Source organism: Lissotriton helveticus, chromosome 6, assembly GCF_964261635.1.
Source record: "Lissotriton helveticus chromosome 6, aLisHel1.1, whole genome shotgun sequence".
Classification (NCBI taxonomy): domain Eukaryota; kingdom Metazoa; phylum Chordata; class Amphibia; order Caudata; family Salamandridae; genus Lissotriton; species Lissotriton helveticus.
In genome coordinates this window covers 1,675,084,797-1,675,103,812 of record NC_136067.1, presented here as the reverse complement: position 1 = coordinate 1,675,103,812, position 19,016 = coordinate 1,675,084,797, and the positions used below count along the sequence as shown (strand labels likewise).

At 44.1% G+C, this 19,016-nt stretch overlaps 1 protein-coding gene across 2 annotated transcripts in view; it reads right to left on the bottom strand.

The window, feature by feature from the left end:
• The window catches only part of PLCB1 (phospholipase C beta 1), a 2,228,480-nt gene that overhangs the window by 458,780 nt on the left and 1,750,684 nt on the right, over positions 1–19,016 (bottom strand). The gene's annotated exons all lie outside the window — the stretch shown is intronic.

Sequence of the window (19,016 nt, the reverse complement as noted above, 5' to 3'; positions counted from 1 at the left end):
CAACTAGTTGTGTTCTAATAGATACCAGTGTTTGGTTGTGGTAGATGGTCATCAAGTAGCCTGCAATATTGCTTGAAGGAGCTCTTGTGAGCTTTTTTGGCCATTTACGGGAAGAAGCCCACTAGTGCCAGACATCTTTTTGGGCCAGATGATGGAGGTCTAGGGAACACAGTAACAGAAAGGATGGAGTTTGGTGGTTGGAGTGCACCTGTTGTGGTCTTTCACCTCCCTCGCTCTTTCTATTTCAGCTTTCCTCATGCAGTTTGCCACCATTCTCCCAAGCAGCCTCTGGAAGCCTCCTATGGCCGCTCAGCAGTGGAAGTTACAAAGGCAAAAGCTATGCTGGCACCTCCAATTTTATTTTGTGGGGACAACACCTGATAGCTATAAAAACCCTGGGTGCTTGATGAAGACCACAATGGCCATGATGGAAATTGATGGAAATTAAGAGGTAGACATGAACCACAATTAAAACCTATAAATGTGTTAACAAAAATACGGAAGACAATATTTTCACAAAAGGAAAAATGGCCCCTTTGATGGTAACATCAGCAACAGAAAGAGTGAGCAAATGTGGGGATCCATCATGGGAACCAGTCACACTATACCGACTATACACTGCTCCACTAAATGAATTGTTTCTCACACTCCTATCCACGCCTTCCCACAGTTCCTAACTTTAATCTGCTTCTTTTCTAAAACAGCCAGTCAATGTATGGCCGGGAAAGAGACCTTACCTTCTTATCATTCATGCTTTTTTGGGTTTCTGTGAATAATTTCTGAATGTAAATGTGCTCCTGTTTGAAATTATTTAAAAGCTTAAAACCACACCCTGTGCCATTTGTTAGACATGAAACATTGCACAGACACTACGGAACAAGTGCTGGAGTTGTTGAACATATATGGGGAACAATAGAGAAGATACCTTACCCTGAGATATACCAGAAATTACAGGTGCAAATGCACACTTTCCCAGTTTTGCTCTCGAAATTCTGGGGCGTATTACCAAGGGGCATTATCGCCGCTTTAGCGGGACTTTTTCCCGCTGAAGCGGCGATAATTTTATCGCCCTATTACCAAGCTGTCGCTAACACCAGTTAGCGACAGCTTGTAGGCGATAGCGGGAATTTTGGGGCCCACTTTGCATGTCAGCGATAATTATGTTATCGCTAATGACATGCAAAGTGGGCGTGCCAAAATGTCAGCGACTGAAAACAGTCGCTGCAATCGCTATCGCCTATGATCAACACAGGCGTAGTTTTGGAAATATTCGCACTAAGCGCGAATATCTCCAAAAGCTAACGCCTGCCCTGACCAGTTCTTAGCCATGTTATCCAATGAGAGGTGGATAACATGGCTAAGAGCATTGTCACAGTAATGCCTGAATATCGCTGTATTGACAGCGATATTCACGCATTTCGCCTGTTTTTTATCGCTCCTGAGATAAACCTTGCTAATAGCAAGGTATCTCAGTGATAAAAACAGGTGAAGGGCGGCGATAGAAATATTCCCGCTAAGCCAACACAGCGATAATTATCGCTAGTTGTTGGTAATATGCCCCTCTATTCCTTGAGAATGATTTGAGTAAATCCATTGCAATAGCTTGCACTACCTTGTTGTATAAACTTGTAGCAGGTGGTCATTGGCATTCAATGCAGCAGAGAGCTGTAGCAAAACAAAACTTTCAGCAGACAGAGCAGCTTTGGATTTTAAAGACAGTGATTTTTGCACCCTTTCAACATAAATACTTCAAGGTTTTCATCGGGAGCAAATACAGGTTTTAATGTGTGAGTCATCAGCTTGTGTTTCCTCCAGTTGAAGATCCTAGCAACATACATTTTAATTTATGTTTCACTGATATTTTTGGGCGAGTCTGTACTGATAAAGTAGTCCATGCTTGTCACTTCCATGGACTTGGCGAGTTCCACTCTGCTGTCTGACTGTAGCAGTGTTTGGACTTTGAGAGTTAAGGACCGTAGAAATGACTTGGCGGATACGTGTGATCTAAATGACAGATCAGATTAAAGAATTGCCCTAAAATGTACACCTCCTTAAGATGAGGTTGGTATTTCTGACAGAAATTAGTGATTCAATATTTGATGCTTCTGTGCTTATTGCTATCTAGAAACAGAATATTAGTTTGGACCCGCTGAGGCACAAGACATTCTCCTCCATGCAATCATAGGAATGTTTCCAAGATGAAAATGTTTTATACATGCATGTGAAAGTGTAGGTGTGATTTATTATTTGAGCCAGTGGGCTGGTAGGTATATCATTAAAGATGATGGCGATAGTGATGATGCCTATAATACGACACATTAGTTTTCAACTTCTCAAAACCAAAAATTGTTTTCATTCCTCGGTCACCGCAATACTATCATCCTATATTACTTTTCAACAAATTCCCTCCCACCTTCTCTTCAGCCAAGGTGCAAGTTATCTCTAACAAGCAGTTGTAATCCTCTCTCAACCGCAACACTGCAGTTGCCATTATACCGCACATCTGATCAATAACTGTTCATGAACAACATGGACCACTGCATTAAGCTACTTGTGAAGCTCTCACAATATTATTTTCCCCACTCAACGAAATAAACAACTTTGCTGTGAGAAAACAACACAGCCGCTCTAGACACTCATCCTGTCTCTAAACAATCATCAAGTGGGACAGATATCAACCAAATACTGGCCACACTACAAGCTACTCACCATAGCATTCTTAGCCATGCACAGCATCTTACCATCCAATTTTCCATAGCTATTTACATTCCTAGTCTTCTTAGGTAATTACATGTGCGAGCACAGAAATCTTATAAAATGTTTTGTAAATAACTTCACTTCAATCTTGCTTAACAGACCTGGAAGTTCTGCGCCTTTCGAAGTGAATTAACCTTTGCCACTGTTAGAATGGAGCAATTCCAAAACACCAACATCATCTTTTGCAATTGATGTACAGCCAATAAAGAGAAGCTGGGTGAAGTTTTAAAAGTTTATTTTCTCATTAAGAGATTAGATTTGTGTTTCATTTATTCCGGTTAGTCAGATCAGATCAATTACAGAAATAATCAAAATTATTGGTTAGGACAGGCATAGTAAATAACTGTGTGTTTCATTCAGAATATAGTCCCTATTCTATTCTAAAGGACCTAGCCTATCCTAATACGAATCCATAACGTTTTTTCTTCTGGAAAAGAGCAAGTAGAATTTTGAAGCAAAGTCATATAACTAAGAAAAGGATCAAACTACCCCTAAAGGGTAGTTCAGGAGACTCAGACGAGTACTCCGGACAGTTGCAGTAGCAAATGTCTAAATGAGCGGGAGGGTGAGGGAAATCACACCAGTAGCTATGATCAGCATAAAGACAGAAAGTTTCCTCAATTTGCGTAAGGAGAGGTCAAAGAAAATCACCATCAACAATAGCTTGCGGTTATTTAAGCTAGCACAACAAAGTGCTAAGGAGCATGGCTGGGTAGGAGTATTGAATGCCTTGACTCTCTAGTTATGAACACATACTATATAGAAAGGCCACTAAACATGTTGCAAAGCAAAAACAGGTGGATATGTCATCAGCATCCAATGGAGGAAGATCTACCGATGGTCTGTAGTGTTCGTTCTCGATTCCCACGGCAAACGTCCATGTCGACATTATATAGAAAGGCCACTAAACATGTTGCAAAGCAAAAACAGGTGGATATGTCATCAGCATCCAATGGAGGAAGATCTACCGATGGTCTGTAGTCTTCGTTCTCGATTCCCACGGCAAACGTCCATGTCGACATTAAGTTATTCAGAGGTGGCTACAGTGTATTACCAAAAATTACATCTGCAAAAGTTCTCATGGGAACCTTTTGCAAAAAAATGTAAGTTCTGGTATGTCCTGGTTAGATCATGAAATGTGAGCTGCATTAAGCATTATCTTTTCATAAATACGCTTGTTCGTTATGAATATGTGGCAAAGAAAACAATCTAAATACAATCAAGTCATATGGTGTGAGAAAAAAACAAAACATTTGCATGAAAAAACAGCAAATTTCACAAAAATGTCAGACTCTATAATTCAGTTATGACATTAAATCACTATTTATGAAAGGCATTTATTTTCTTAAAGGGACAGGGAAGAATAACATAATATTGTGGCCTAACAGTTGTAGAATGATAGTAATGAAAGCTTTCTGCAAATTTAAGCAGCATTTCCATTTTTATATGTTTAATAAAAGCACATTTCCTAACATCTACTTTATTATGCAGTTCTATGTTAACGTTTTTAACACATTTCTATATTATTATGTGGTAAATGTTTCACAAAAAAGGTCAGCTTCCTCACATGCTGCATCCTCTTTATGGTCAGTGAACCAATACTTTCAAATTATACTCCAACACCTTGGGTAAATTTTGGGTTCAGGCCCCAGAATCACCTGGATTCTTACCTATGCAACACCCTCCCCATACATATCAGAGCCACATTTGTCCTTCTTGGATCACAGATGTTCGCTCAATGCCCAACGTTTTAAGCATGAGACCCACTGCTGACAATTCCTATCCCCCATCTGTGCCAAAATACTCCTTGTCATCGCACTGTCATGTTATACTTAACTTGTATGTACATATACCCAAAATATATATATACTAGCAGCCCGTCCAGACGTTGTCCGGGTATGAAATAGAATGTGTGTAATGTGTGTATTTGGCAAGGGCAATTTATTTTAAAATCTCGTGTTAGACAACATATTATGTTTCATTAGAATCGGGACGGAGAAGGCCCAGCTGCAGCCCTGGTTGATGTTAGCAGGAGCGTGTAATTGGTGTAGTGATCCGTCGCCTGAGCCTGGCTACAGCCCTGGTTGATGTTAGCAGGCTAGTGTAATGTCGTTGAATGAGAGAGTTATCAGCCGCGGGTAAATCCGTTCAATGAGATAGTTGAGTGACAGTGAGTAGGAGAGGCTGCCGTAATTGTCCCCGCAGACACGCTAATTTGCGTGTTCCCCCGCTTGAGGCCCAGATGCAGGCCTGTTTGATGTTAGCAGGCGCGTGTTCCCCCGCTTGAGGCCCAGCTGCAGCCCTGGTTGATGTAATCAAGCGCATGTAATTAGTGTACTGATCCGCCGCCTGAGCCCGGCTAGAGCCCTGGTTGATGGTAGCAGGCGCGTGTAATTTCGTTGAATGAGAGAGTTCAGTAACAGCGCGCAGGAGAGGCTACAGTAACATTACTTACGACGCCTCCAGCTGAACGCATTTGCCACGCCACCAGCACACGGACACAGCAGCCGATCTTCTGATTAATGTACGACCCACATGGCATGAAGGGCGGAACGTAGCACACGTCCCCAGCGTGCCCCTTGAGGCGGCACAATTGCGTTCACATGGCATGAAGGCTGGACACACGCCCCCAGCATTTCTCACGCCCCCAGCATTTCTCACGCCCCCAGCGTGCCCGTTGATGCTGCGCAGCAACGTAATTGGCGCTTGTATGTACGACTCAGATGGCATGAAGGGCGGACACACGCCCCCAGGGTTTGTCATGCCCCCAGCGTTTGTCACGCCCCCAGCACACGCCCACAGCCCACGATATGATGGCCATACCACACGCCCCCAGCGTTAGTCATGCCCCCAGCATTTGTCACGCCCCCAGAACACGCCCACAGCCCACGATATGATGGCCATACCACACGCCCCCAGCGTTAGTCACGCCCCCAGCCCACGCCCACAGCACAACGCAGTCACGCCAACAAGGGACTACTTTTCTGGCACGGTTCTTTTACCTTTTAAATGCATATGTGGCCGTCTGCATAGCCTATGTCCTTCTACTGCAACTGCCCTTTCCAACGCTGTATTGGGTGTTGTGATTGGTGCTGTGGTTACTGAGATTACCCGCCTCAAGGGTTTGGGCTCTCTCTTTATATTATTAGTATGGATATATATATATATATATATTGATACCCCTCGGTTCCTCTTCGCCAGAATTTGCAGCGCTCTCTCGCCGGTTCATAAATCCCCGCTGCAGAACCACGCCGCATTTAAAACCACAACCAATTCCCCCAGCTGGGAGAAAAGCGGGACGAACTCGCGTTTGTCTTCACTTATGTGCTTTTTTATTTAATTCTCACAGCATGGAGTTTCTCAAGCAGGCAGGCACAAATCTACGCGTTTCGGGATAGCATATCCCTTGTTCACGATCAAATTGGCTCCAGGCTCTCAGTCTCAATATAGTGAGTCACGTTATTACATCATTTCTTGTTTGATGTTATTTTGGCCCTCGGCCTTCTGGATGATGTAGTTTTTTGCAATTTTTTTAATACATTTTTTTTATCCATCTGCATTGGTGCTGTGGCTACTGAGATTACCCACCTCAAAGGTTTAGGCTCTCTCTTTATAATATTAGTATGGATATTCATTCTAAATTTTCAGATATATTTTTAATGCACACGCAATATAGTGTCAATGTCCCACTGCTCATCAAGCATATACTATCACTTTATTCACACACAACTGGTTCCAGGTGGGAGGAGGTGTGGCCTAAAAGCCAGAGCAACCAACTTTGGAATGGGGAACCAGATTTGAATCCTCGCATCGGCTCAATATCCTGTGGTTCTGGGCAAATCACTTAATTTCACTGTGCCTTAAAAAAACAATAAGAAAATGAATCTGACCTTGTGTAATGTAATGTGGAGCTCATGTAAAGGGTTCCGGTGTGCTTTGGTCTAGTTTGTGCAATATAAAATGGCAAAAACAAAAAATAATGTAGTTTTGGGGATTTTTTAGCTTGATGAATATTATAGAAGAATCACTGCATCCAATCCCAGATGGAACCTGAATTGGAATCCTGTCTCAGACTTTCCAGCAAAATGTTTGTATAGACTAGAGCTACTGTCAATCTTTTCTTGCTAGCACAGTTTAGAAGAGAAAATCACTAGTACTTTTCATCTGTCTCGTTTCTTTTCATACCATGAAGAAATTGCAAGAATTGCTCTTCACTCAACTTCTCCTAACAGGATAGGCAGTGGCACCTATTGACAAAGGCATTCAGGAGTTTGTAAAACTATACTCCTGTAATAATTTTTACAACCTCTGACATGTTTTTGTGAATTGTCCCCAAACACCTAAAATGGGACTATTCAGGGAACACTCATATGAAATTAAAAACATCTCAGAGGACCGTACCTTCTTTGCATGATTGCCTTTGAAGAGTTGTATGTGCAAGGGGGGCATGTCTGTGGTGTGCCAGCACAAAACCCTTTGGTTTTGGTGTAAATTTAAAAAAGTGACATCTGGATTTGCCCCAAATCCTAGCACCAAAGAAAAGTAGGATCAAGCAATGGGTCTAGGGTAGAGCTCCTGCACGTATTATGTGCATTAACCTAAAGCACACATTTTACGGGAAACATCCTTTTCAACGCAACTTTTACCACGCAGTGCCTTTACGACGCAACTATTACAACGCATGTCATTACAACGCATTGCGCTGGGGGGCGCTCTAGGATAGGGAATGGATTTAATTTACTATCCAACACGTTCCCTACTATCCACGGGGACTGGGGTTGGAATAGTAAATTAAACTATTCACTAGCCAGCACCCCTTAACGCTATGCGTTGTAACAGCATGCGTTGTAAAAACTGCGATGTAAAGGCATGCGTGGTAAAAGCATGCGTTGTAATGTCATACATCCCACATTTGACATCTCTGAGCCCTGTGCTGTGTCTTCCTGTTCTGGGGTCTTCATCTACTGGAGGGTGTACTTCCAGTTTAGAGGCTACACTAGATTGCATAGACTCACCTTTGCACCACAGCACCAGGCTCTGACCCATGCAGTGCAGCCAGATTTAGCTCAAGTGCAGCTAGTGACTTTGTCGTCAAGCAAGCCCCACTAAAACTAATTGTCCCATCTTCTATTTAGCTCTAGTTTTGGATTGGATCCCCCATTGGGAGGCAGAAGGAATGTGGCTACACTTTGGGAATTCATTGAGCTTATTTCACCCATAAAATCGTTCATATTTCGAAAGATTGCCTTGGAAAATTGAAAAAAGTTGTAATCGTTTTGATTAAATTGCAGTGACAACTGGAGAGGTACTTCTTGCTTAAGGAATGATGCATATTTCAGTACAATATGCCCTAGATTGCACTCAGTGCCACGACGATCCCTTGAGGCGAGTAAGAAAGACACTTAACATTTTGCATCTCCACTAATGAACCTACACACTGTGTTTATTATTCATGCCAGCTTTGCCCACATCCATTTTTTAACATCTCAATAAATCATCATGACACAACACAGCAGACAACTCACTTTCCACCTACCTTCCTACCTTTCCTTGCTTTCTCGTTTAAGATGTCATGATGTCTTCCTTCCCTGAAGTGCTTCAACTCTTCCTCCCGAGAGAGGGCTGTTAGTACCAAACGTTTGTCCAAGGTCTTCCATTTTGTGACCCTATTTTATTTCATCTCTTGGGCCATCCATCATACCAAGGGACATATTTACAAGGTGGCGTTAAGTGGCTTAGCGCCACCTTATAAATATGGAAAATGGCTCCACGCCACCGGAGCCTCAAAAAAAGCTGCGCTCTGGTGGCGATAGGGGTTTTTCAATATGCCCCCAAGTTTCTCAGAGGTCCTAATTTGTTGGTTAAAAGACAATTGGAGATTCTGAGTTGTGCAGTAATTATACACCTGCAGAGTTAACGAGTGGTACATTTTGCCAGCTGGAAACAGCCCCTAATGAAGGAAAAACTGGTCAAAATTAGTGCTTAATTTGAGCCGTTGGTTTCCGGTGCTGTGCACCGGCACTTATTCATCAACACCGGTGCTTATCATTAGCACCAGTTAAAGACACATTAATTTACGGGGCGATTAAGTTATTTACCCAGAATCACAGGATGTTGAGCCGACTGCAAGACTCAAACCTGGTTCCTCAGCTCCCCAGTCAGCAGCTCTGGCCACTGAGCCACATCCTTCCCCCACTTTCAGGGTTAGTAGTTGGTTCTGTTTTGGGCAGTGCTAACAGGAGAAATGGGCTGGTGCAAGCTGCCTCCTGACTAGAGCCCGCGGCACTTATTGTTTTACAAATTAACCACTGAACTGATTTTTAAAGTAGTTCCCAATTCCTCAGGCGGAAGTCTAAAAAAAAATACTGGGCATTTCCCAGAATTACACTGTAAAACTATATCAAATTGCCAGGCCCACCAATGCCCATTAAATCAATAAGCCCAGGTGCAGAGCTAAACGTATTCCATATTATAAACCTCGAATTACAGTTGTTTACCAGTGAACATGGCACACTGAAAGAATTATACTCTTTTCAAAATTACTGCCACTGTCCCATAGACTATAATACAGATTGCCTTTCAGCTGCCAGTTACAAATCTGCATGATTTCACATGAATTCCATCTGCTCCCCTTGTAGTTTGTTGTGCATGCCTACATTTCTGATCTCGAATTTAGCACTGAATGTTTCTCCTTAGCTCCAAACATGCAAGGGTGTACCGTGCCAGTCAAGGAGACTTGTTAAAGTCTCCTGTGAACAACAGGTTCCATTTGACTGTCTGCTTCCCACTAAAAGTATTAACATCAATTTACAACAAACACACTGTAGTAACGAGGTCCACACGTTGTAGAGTTCAAGACATTTATTAGGTTCAATACACCATAGGTGCTCCCTGCTTGACAGGATCATCGCAAACCAACATTCCACAGCTGCCTTCAAGTGACAGCACGGGTCATATCAAGGGGAGAGAAGCGGGAGGGGGGAAACAGGGTAAAGAGGAAGGAACCAAGTGACAAGTTACAACACATCATCCTCCCTAGGGAAACAAAAGGGGATAAGGCAGGGGACAGCTGTAGGGGGAGCGGAGTGGAGAAAAGAGAGAGAGAGAGAGAGAGAAAGAAAGAAAGAAAGAAAGAAGGAAAGAAAGAAAGAAAGAAAGAGAAAGACCGAAGCATGGAGAGAGAAGATAACTGCAACAACATAACAGGCGAGAAAGCGGGTCCTACACGTAAGACCTCAGCCACTGCAAGAACCTAGGACCTCGGGGAAGAAGAACCCAAGGCCTCTAACAAAACTTTGGCAGAGAGCCCCTTTAAACCAGAAAACAGTCTGTGTGAGGACGGGGTGGAGAAATCCAGGAACGGGGTAGGTACCTGCGCCTCTATCTACTCTTCCCCTCCCTTTACCATAAACCGTGGGATGGCTTTGAATCATCCCCTTAGTCTCCCGGCTATATGAGAGAGAATGATAAAACTTGGAATGGACACCCCAAATTCCCATCCACCCCGAGCCCCTAAAATACTAACAAGTGACTGTGGGAAATAATGCTACTAATAGTATGTGTGTCTGTCCACAAGGAAATAATGTAGACACTGGTAGGAAATAACTACCCCATCGTCATGTCCCAGGGGGCCAACACTTCAGGCTTCTAATAGAACTCTGTTAAAATTTCACATGTGGTACTACTGTAAACAAGGGTTATTAGTTCTGAGATGGCCAACCCCAAGTCAAAGTTAATAACAATCCTCAGTTCCAAAATTTCCCAGGAGGTATTACAGTTAAAGAGAGTTATCCGTTCTGTGATGGCCAACCAAAAGTCCTGGCCTTAATCCAACGTAGAAAAACAGATTTCCCTGACGGATGCTGCAGAGTAAATGATAACTGGAACTCCTGCTTTTCTGCTAAGCCAGACAGCCATCAGTCTGTTCCTAAGTTTACCTCGAGGAGGAGCGTTGCACCAGATGGTGTGCCTCTTTACCCTCCTTCGCTGTCTCCTCGGAACTTTCCAAACACCTGTGAATTCTTTACAATTATGCTCCAGGATATTCTCCAACGTATCTTCACCTCCATGCAGGTGAGAGATCCCAACTTTAAGATCTTCTCCTTGGGTAGTTTCCTGGACCAGACCGCACTACGTCTGCGCCTTGTAACCACACAGACCTCATACACCTTATCATAATAGTTGTCTGGTCTAGACCATCCTCCCCCTTCGGATCTCTTTCCGTACTCAGCACCTGATCCTCTGGTAATGGGTTCACACCAGGTAACTTCATGCCACTCTCTCCCAAAATTGTGTCGAATTGGCTTACTCTTTTCCTCCTTTAGTCTTTTAGTTGGAGTAACCTTACATTTTCCTTCACTAACAAGCTCATTTTCATTTTTTCTAACTTCTGCACTTTCTTCCTTCACAGATTCCATGCTTATATTTTTCCTCCCTTCAAGTCCTTTATATATACCATGTTTTTCTTTGTGTTTGTCCATAACTGCTTTTTTTTTCCATTCCACTCTCTCCAAGCAGTTCCTTTCCATGCCACCTCACCCTTATATGGTGGTTTCCTCTCTTTTAACTGCTCAAACCAAGCTATTTGTGTGCTGTTGATTTTCACCAGATCACTCCAGAGTTCATTGCTTTCTAGATATATCATCAATCTTAATATCTTTTGTTCGACCCCTCTCAGATGGGAGGGTTCATTTTTTGTGTTATAAATCTTTTCCTTTGTACATCTTTTCCTGTATCTCACTTCCCACTCCTTGCCCCCTATAATGTTATGGTCAACATCTATGTATATTTCAAGGTATTTGTTGGTCTCTTTGCATTCAAATCCAAAAGCTTCAGTTAACATACTTTTCCACAAAACTGTGCTCACCGTTGAATAATGTGACACAGAATCAGCGACAAAACTAATTTCGCTTCCTCCAAAGTTGATAGTACGCACAGGGTTACTTATACTCATGTTCATTTCCACTTTGTCATCCTTGTCAACCCTGATAACTTCATAACTTTGTACATCACGAGACATCATTTGCATATAATGATCCCTAATATCTTCCATAACTTCTTCACCGACGTTCCTTTCAACTCCCTCTTGGTCCTTCTTTTCAATGTTAATGTAGACTTCTTCTCTTCCTGCTCCTAATCTATTTAACAATATTTCCACCTTATCATTGGGTATTAATGGTTGTTCCTCATTTACTATAATAGCTACCCAATTATGAAAATATTCCTTCCACTTTTCCTTTGTATTAGTAGTAATACCATCTCTTCCAAAGAATGGCTCCAGTGGAGCTAGATTATACCTTTTGTTTATTTCCATGTTAATTTCGCTGTAAAACCAGATGAATAGAACACGACCAGTAAGTTTCTCTGGGTACTATATTACTAGCGATACACGTAAAAGTTGAAAAGTGTAGGTAAGCTAAATTCTCTTAATTCCACCCAGCGCGATGGCGTGTTTGCTCCGGAGCACAGTTGTCAATTACCTTTAGTAGCTCCAAAAATAAAAATCTTACTTCCAAAGATAGAACACGATTTATTGCTAGTGCCTACCACAGCTTTGGTTTTAATGTATATATTTTCTTTTTTCAACTCCCTGTATTATTCCGTTTCCCTTTGAAGTTTTACGAAAATACTTGTTTCCATAAATTCCTACTTTTCATTGACCTTGTAATTACTGATCATTTTACTCAATACTGTATAGCCTTATAGTCTTGTTATACTCAGATGGTGCAATTTGGGATTGTATTCCCTTCAGGACATAACACGCGCTATTAATTAGCAAACCCAAAAGGTGACTTACTCACTCAAAATGGCCGTTAGGCGCAATTTCGCTATGACGTTTGATCTTGACTGAACGCTGGAGATCAGAGGGGAAACTCAATTGACACTCTAGAGATGTTACTTTACACCCTTCTTTCCCTTACTTTCGAAAATTACACCTTAAAGTCTCTTTTTTGTTGCTCGACTTCGTCGCGTTATTATTTGAAGCCTCTATTATTTTCTTACTAAGCACCTTCTCACTCTTGTTCAGTTGAAATCTCAAGGAAAAAAAAACGTCTGATATGACACCAATTATGCACAGCTTTTAAATTAATTATTTCATGCGTCTTGCCCTCACGCTGCGTGTTAAAGTGTAGGCTGCGCTAAGTCTTTTTACCAGCACACGTTCTACTACGCAACTGGTTGATTCTAAACTTGTTTCAAATCAGCCCTTGTAATCTTTAAGTTCTCCATAGGGTGACTCCCCCACGCTCTCAGCCGTGCCTCACAAAAATTCAAAATGCAGTTTCGGAGAGTAAACCGCTCCCTGCCTCGCTCACTTCACCTCCTCCCAGCCTCAATGACTCACCAATAAGCCTTTCGTAGATACTAGTGTGCGAAATCTCCAGGTCTTCATATTCCCTTCAGTCGATACTCTCAGATGCTGCTTTACTGCCACGGTGTAGTTAAATTCCTACACATAGCACTGAGGAGAGTACACTTCTTTCATTACGGCATTTTACACAAACGAGGGAAACAGCCTCTGAACTGAGCTTCACTTTCCCTTAACGCTGTAACTGTCATGCGCTGAAGTGTTCTTTCTGGAGATTTTGACTCGCTTAAATGCTTCAAATGGCCACAAGGTGGCAGTGCCTTCCCAGATAGGTATGAGGTTTACACTGTAGATTTGAGGGGAATTTCATAAAAATGTGACAGAACTTTGGCTGCAATAACGGAAACTGAGGAGGGTTAAATTTCGAGCGTGAATTGCGCAGATCCACCTCAATATCACTTGCGGGAACAGAGGGCACTTGGTACATATGCCACGCTCATATTTCAACTCAGTCACCAAGGCTCCATTATAAAGTTCACAACACGGCATCCACGATTCCAAAACCGTTCACAGCTCCACTCAGCTCTCCTCACTAAGCTGAAACTGCTCACCTCGCGAACTTTCACCATATACTTGAGTTTTGCTCCTCTCACCATTTCATTTTCACTCGGACTTTCACCTCTTCCCAGAGCTCGTTTTTTCAATTCAGTCACCAATGCTCATATTTTCAACTTCATAACGCGGTGACAACGAGCTCTCCTCCTGAGCTTAAGCTGCTCAAATCACGAACATTAGCCTCTTCAAAGCTCAAGAACTCGGGTCTTACACCTCTTTCCAATCTCAAATACAAGAGCGCCCGATGTAAATCATCAAATAATTTCTTTGTCCTTGTTCAAGCTCAAAAATTCCAGGGGAGAGCACCACGCTGACCCTGGCTCAGCTCCGTTTCCGTCGTCGCCAAAATGTAGTAACGAGGTCCACATGTTGTAGAGTTCAAGACATTTATTAGGTTCAATACACCATAGGTGCTCCCTGCTTGACAGGATCATCGCAAACCAACATTCCACAGCTGCCTTCAAGTGACAGCACGGGTCATACCAAGGGGAGAGAAGCGGGAGGGGGGAAACAGGGTAAAGAGGAAGGAACCAAGTGACAAGTTACAACACACACTTCTTCCTTCTGCTCTCTTCAGGGTGTCTTCAAGATTGGGCGCATCACCAAAGAAGGGTAAATAGAAATATAAGGCACGTTGAACACTGTGGGAAAATGTTTTCCTTGCTTCCTAGATGATCGATGTGCAGGAATCGTCTATGCATTCTCATGGGTACACTGTAGGGCTGATTCACAAAGGGCCTCCCCGCCCGCCGCACTCGGCACAGCACCTACATAATGAGTCACAGCAGTGCAGAGATCTCACCACGATTGCAGGCCCCCCCATCATGAGTGTGGAGGTCCTTTGTGAATCAGGCATAGAGAGCTTAATTTGAGCCAGTGTTTGCAGGAGGGCCCCCTGCCACTTAGTTTCACTTATTAAACTTTGACCCAGGGCAAGAGAGAGAAAAACACAATAGGAGGAAGAGAAACATGGGAAAAAGCAACAAAGGTAGCAAGCAGCATTGAGAGAAAACCTGCAAGAGTGAGATAAAGGGACTAGGAGTGTGTGGTGGCAGAAGAAAGAGGTATGAGGAGGATTTAGGATTATTATTAGAATTTAATAATTTCGACATTTGTCAGCATCGGCTACAGGCTTCTGAGTAAAATTTCAGGCGCTGGCACTTATTTTACAAAATACCTACTGGATACACATTGGTTCATAACTTCCTTTATCCCCGGTCGAGAGGGGGAACTTTGAGATAGTTTTCTGCTGCCCTTACCGCCTGTGCCCTTGCCGTTTTTGCAGTCCTGAGGTCGGACCCTGCCAGGGGCTTTGCTGCCCGCCTCCCGCAGCTTGACTCCTTCTTCCATCTCGGGGTCTGCTGCCGAGTGGAGCGTGGGCGCAACTACTAGACCACAAGCCCCAGCATTCCTAGCGGCAGACACCGCGAGCTTTCAGCGCCAGGAGGCGCTCATAACCAGTGTCACCCCGGTCGAGAGGGGGAACTTTGAGATAGTTTTCTGCTGCCCTTACCGCCTGTGCCCTTGCCGTTTTTGCAGTCCTGAGGTCGGACCCTGCCAGGGGCTTTGCTGCCCGCCTCCCGCAGCTTGACTCCTTCTTCCATCTCGGGGTCTGCTGCCGAGTGGAGCGTGGGCGCAACTATTAGACCACAAGCCCCAGCATTCCTAGCGGCAGACACCGCGAGCTTTCAGCGCCAGGAGGCGCTCATAACCAGCGTCACCCCCGTCTCGCGGGACGCCAGGCGAAGCCCGGGACAAGGGCGGGCCCGTTTTAGCCCATTCGAGGCCGGGCTGGGCCACCTCCCTTGGCCCCGTGACCTTCTCTACACGTCTTCCATCAAAGGTACATTGTCAGCTTTTCATTCTTGCCATTTAACGAGACTTGAAGTTAACCATCTTTCCCCATTATGACCAGGGGATCTAGAAGTAAGACGGCCATGAAAACTGCTTTGCTAACCGGGCCACTTGATCAGTTTATTACCAGAACCAACGAGGCCATTAATTTAAGTATTTCTTTATTGGAGCGGAGGGTGTCACAGGATCTGGCAATCGCTAGGAGATCCTCTCTGGGCCCCCTAGCTCTAATACAATCACCACCTCAGTCGATTACATCGATCCCGGTCCTTTTGCAACCTAATGCTATCGCTGAGATCCATTCTATCCCAAATATGGTCGACCTGTCAGCTACGAACATCATCTCTGACCTTGATTCTACAGGAAACCTCGAGAACTCCCCAGATCTACAGCTATTGATATCTCAAGATCCTTGTCCTGAGATTCAGTCAACGGGGGCTAAGGAAGGAGCTGTCCCCAAACAGGTCACCGACTTAAAGAAAGGCAATCTTACGAACTACCAACCTGCTAATACCAACAAGAAGGGGGTAAACATTATTCCATCACAGGTCGCCTCGACTGATTCCAACCTGTCATCTACTAACTTATTGGAACATACAGCCAATTCAGCGCCTATGGCAAAAGTAGGGGGTGTTTGTACTTTGAGTGATGATAATTCCCTGCTTCTAGCAAATATTAGGGCTCTACTTCATCATGTTTTGAAACCCCTAGAACTGAGCATCATGGCGATAGAAAAACAACTTGCCATTCTCACTCAGAAGCCATCGACTCAGCTTAGCCTGGCCCGAGCAAAACCTGGTATGGGTATATCAATCCCTTCCGGATCAGGTACCTTAGGGGCGCACTTGGTTAGCGGAGCTATGGGTTCTATGTCATCAATAACCCAGCCCACCCTAACCAAGTGTAAAAAGCCAGAAACTTCATCGTCAACTGCCCCTGGGAGTGTGCGCATAATTGAAACTACGGTCACCCCTTTTTCTCAGCCTACTGTTGCCCAGCCGACTCCCTCCTCCCAGCCCATTGCTACTCAGCCCAATCAGTCTGCCCCCAACAAGGGTTTGTCTCACATTTCCAATAAAAGGCCTATCACCCCACTTTTGTCCCAGCAACCACCACTGACCCGACCAGAGGAGGGTAAGAGGGGCCCTAGATTTAAGCGCCCAATTCACTTATCGCCTGAAATGTCCCCTTATACCATCATTCTTACAGGGGTCCCTGAGCTATCCACGAATAAAGAGGAGCCACCTTGGTCCCTTTGGAACAAGGTCCTACAGTGGCTCACAATGAACAGGTCCCTCCATCCTCCCTATAATAGCCGAATCTCAGCAGTACGTCGAGTCCCGTGGATTGGGGATGAACCAAAAAATATACAGGGAGACTGTATTATAGTGACTTGTGACGATCCAGACATGGTGGATTACATTTTCTCTTGGCCTGCCTTGGCCAAGAAGGGGGGGATTGATGCATACTGCCTCTCCTCCTTCTACCCGTATGAACGTAGCCAGCAGAATATGTCAGTTCCCAATTGGGTACATCCCCCTGAGCGTCAGCATCCAACTATACCAAACTGGGCATAACCTTCTGAGCGTCTGCCCCCGACAGTTCCAATCTGGGCTCAACCATTTGAGCGCCAGCCCCCGATAGTCCCAAACTGGGTGCAACCCCATGAGCGTCAGCCCCCTTTAGCCCCTAATTGGGTGCAACCTCCCGTGCACCAAAACCCGCAAGTTTCTAACTGGGCGCAACCACCCGAGCGCATGGGGAACAACATAGGTTCATGGCACCCTCAGAGGAATAGGAGTAGAGAGTGGGTTCAGCGGCCATGGCACCCTAATAGTGATCATTCTTTTGCGGGGGTGGAGGGGCATCCCCGTTAGTAACAGATTTGATTGCCTGGAAATGGTCGATTGACCTTTGGCCACTCCTGACAGGGCTAATCTTACCCAGGGGGACCAGGGGACAGATGTAACTATTGAGAGTATTCTAGCTCCCAACCAAGTAACTTGTATAGCCCCAGTTTTACATACCGACCCAAATTCCATTATAAATTTTACAGGTACCCATATTCTAAGCAGAACCCCTGATGTAGAAGTAACTCTCTTAGTGCCTCATCGGGAGCCTCCTGAGGTGTCTATGGGTGATAAGCAGCCTGCCTCTGATATTCCGCCCGCCCCACAACGAGACAGGGCTGCTCATACAGTAGCCGTATCGGCGGGGATACATTTTGTCACCTGGAATATAGCAGGTATTACAGGTAAATTGAACACCCCTTTTTGGGAGGAACTTATTGGGGCCGGGTATGACATAATCTGTCTTCAAGAGACGTGGAGTCAAGATCCTATCCACGTTGAGGGCTATACTTCCTACTGCCTTACAGCATCAAATTCCCCATCAGGTCGAGCCAAGGGCGGCCTATTGATGTTAATTTCTAATAAGTTGATTGACTTTAATATCAAAAGTTACTCTTTAATTGAACCACATAGTCAGGTGCTACGGTTAGAGGCCAGTAAATATAGAGACCTAATTATAGTTAACTTTTACAATAACATCTTTGATGCTTCCAGGGGAAATATCTTATTTCCCCTGGAAGCCGTTCTCGAAGATGTATTGGCATCCTCCCGTAGAGTGGCGGCCATTCTGTGGGCAGGCGATTTTAACATCCAGCCATGCCCTTTAGCACCAGGTAACCCATGTGGTTTTAGGAGAGAGTCGGGCATTAATGGGGCGGCAGATAGAGTAGAATCTCTTCATTTCCCACATTGTAACTATGGTAGTCTTTTAAATAATATGTTGGCCAAATTTGACTTAGATCTGCTTAGTTGCAATAGAAATAAGTTTAACCATACTTGCCCTACATTTACAGACAGGCATGCTAACTCTAACATCGATCACATTCTATTGTCAAATACCAGCGAATTTAACAACCTGAGGGTCAGGGAAGAATCCCTTAGTGACCATAATAGTATCCTTTTAACTTTGCTGGGCTGGGGATTTAAATCATCCACTATAGAATTTTGTTCTACTGATATTGCCCCTACGAGACCGAACGGCCCAAGAATCAAATGGGCCGGAATTGACCCTGTGATAAAACTTAAGGAGGTCGTGGGAAAATGTAGAAACGAGATTTCCTATTGCCTAGGAGAAGTCACTAACCCAGCAACTCTGTTGACAAGCTTCACCATGATAAACATAGCTATAGAAGCTGCCTTCACTAAGAAGCAGTCTAAAAGCAGAGTAGCTAGGCTGGGATGGTTTGACAAATCATGCACACTGTCCTTACGTGAACTTAAAAAGGCACTGTGTCTTAAACCACGCGACCCTAATAATATCAAAACTCTGCGTGTCAAATATAAGGAGGCCCTCTCCATAAGGAAAAAGGCCCTGCAAGAAGAAGACTGGGACAATCTTCACCAAGCAGCGGAAACCCAAAACAGTAAACTTTATTGGGAGACTATTAATAGTCCTTTTTTAAACACTGATG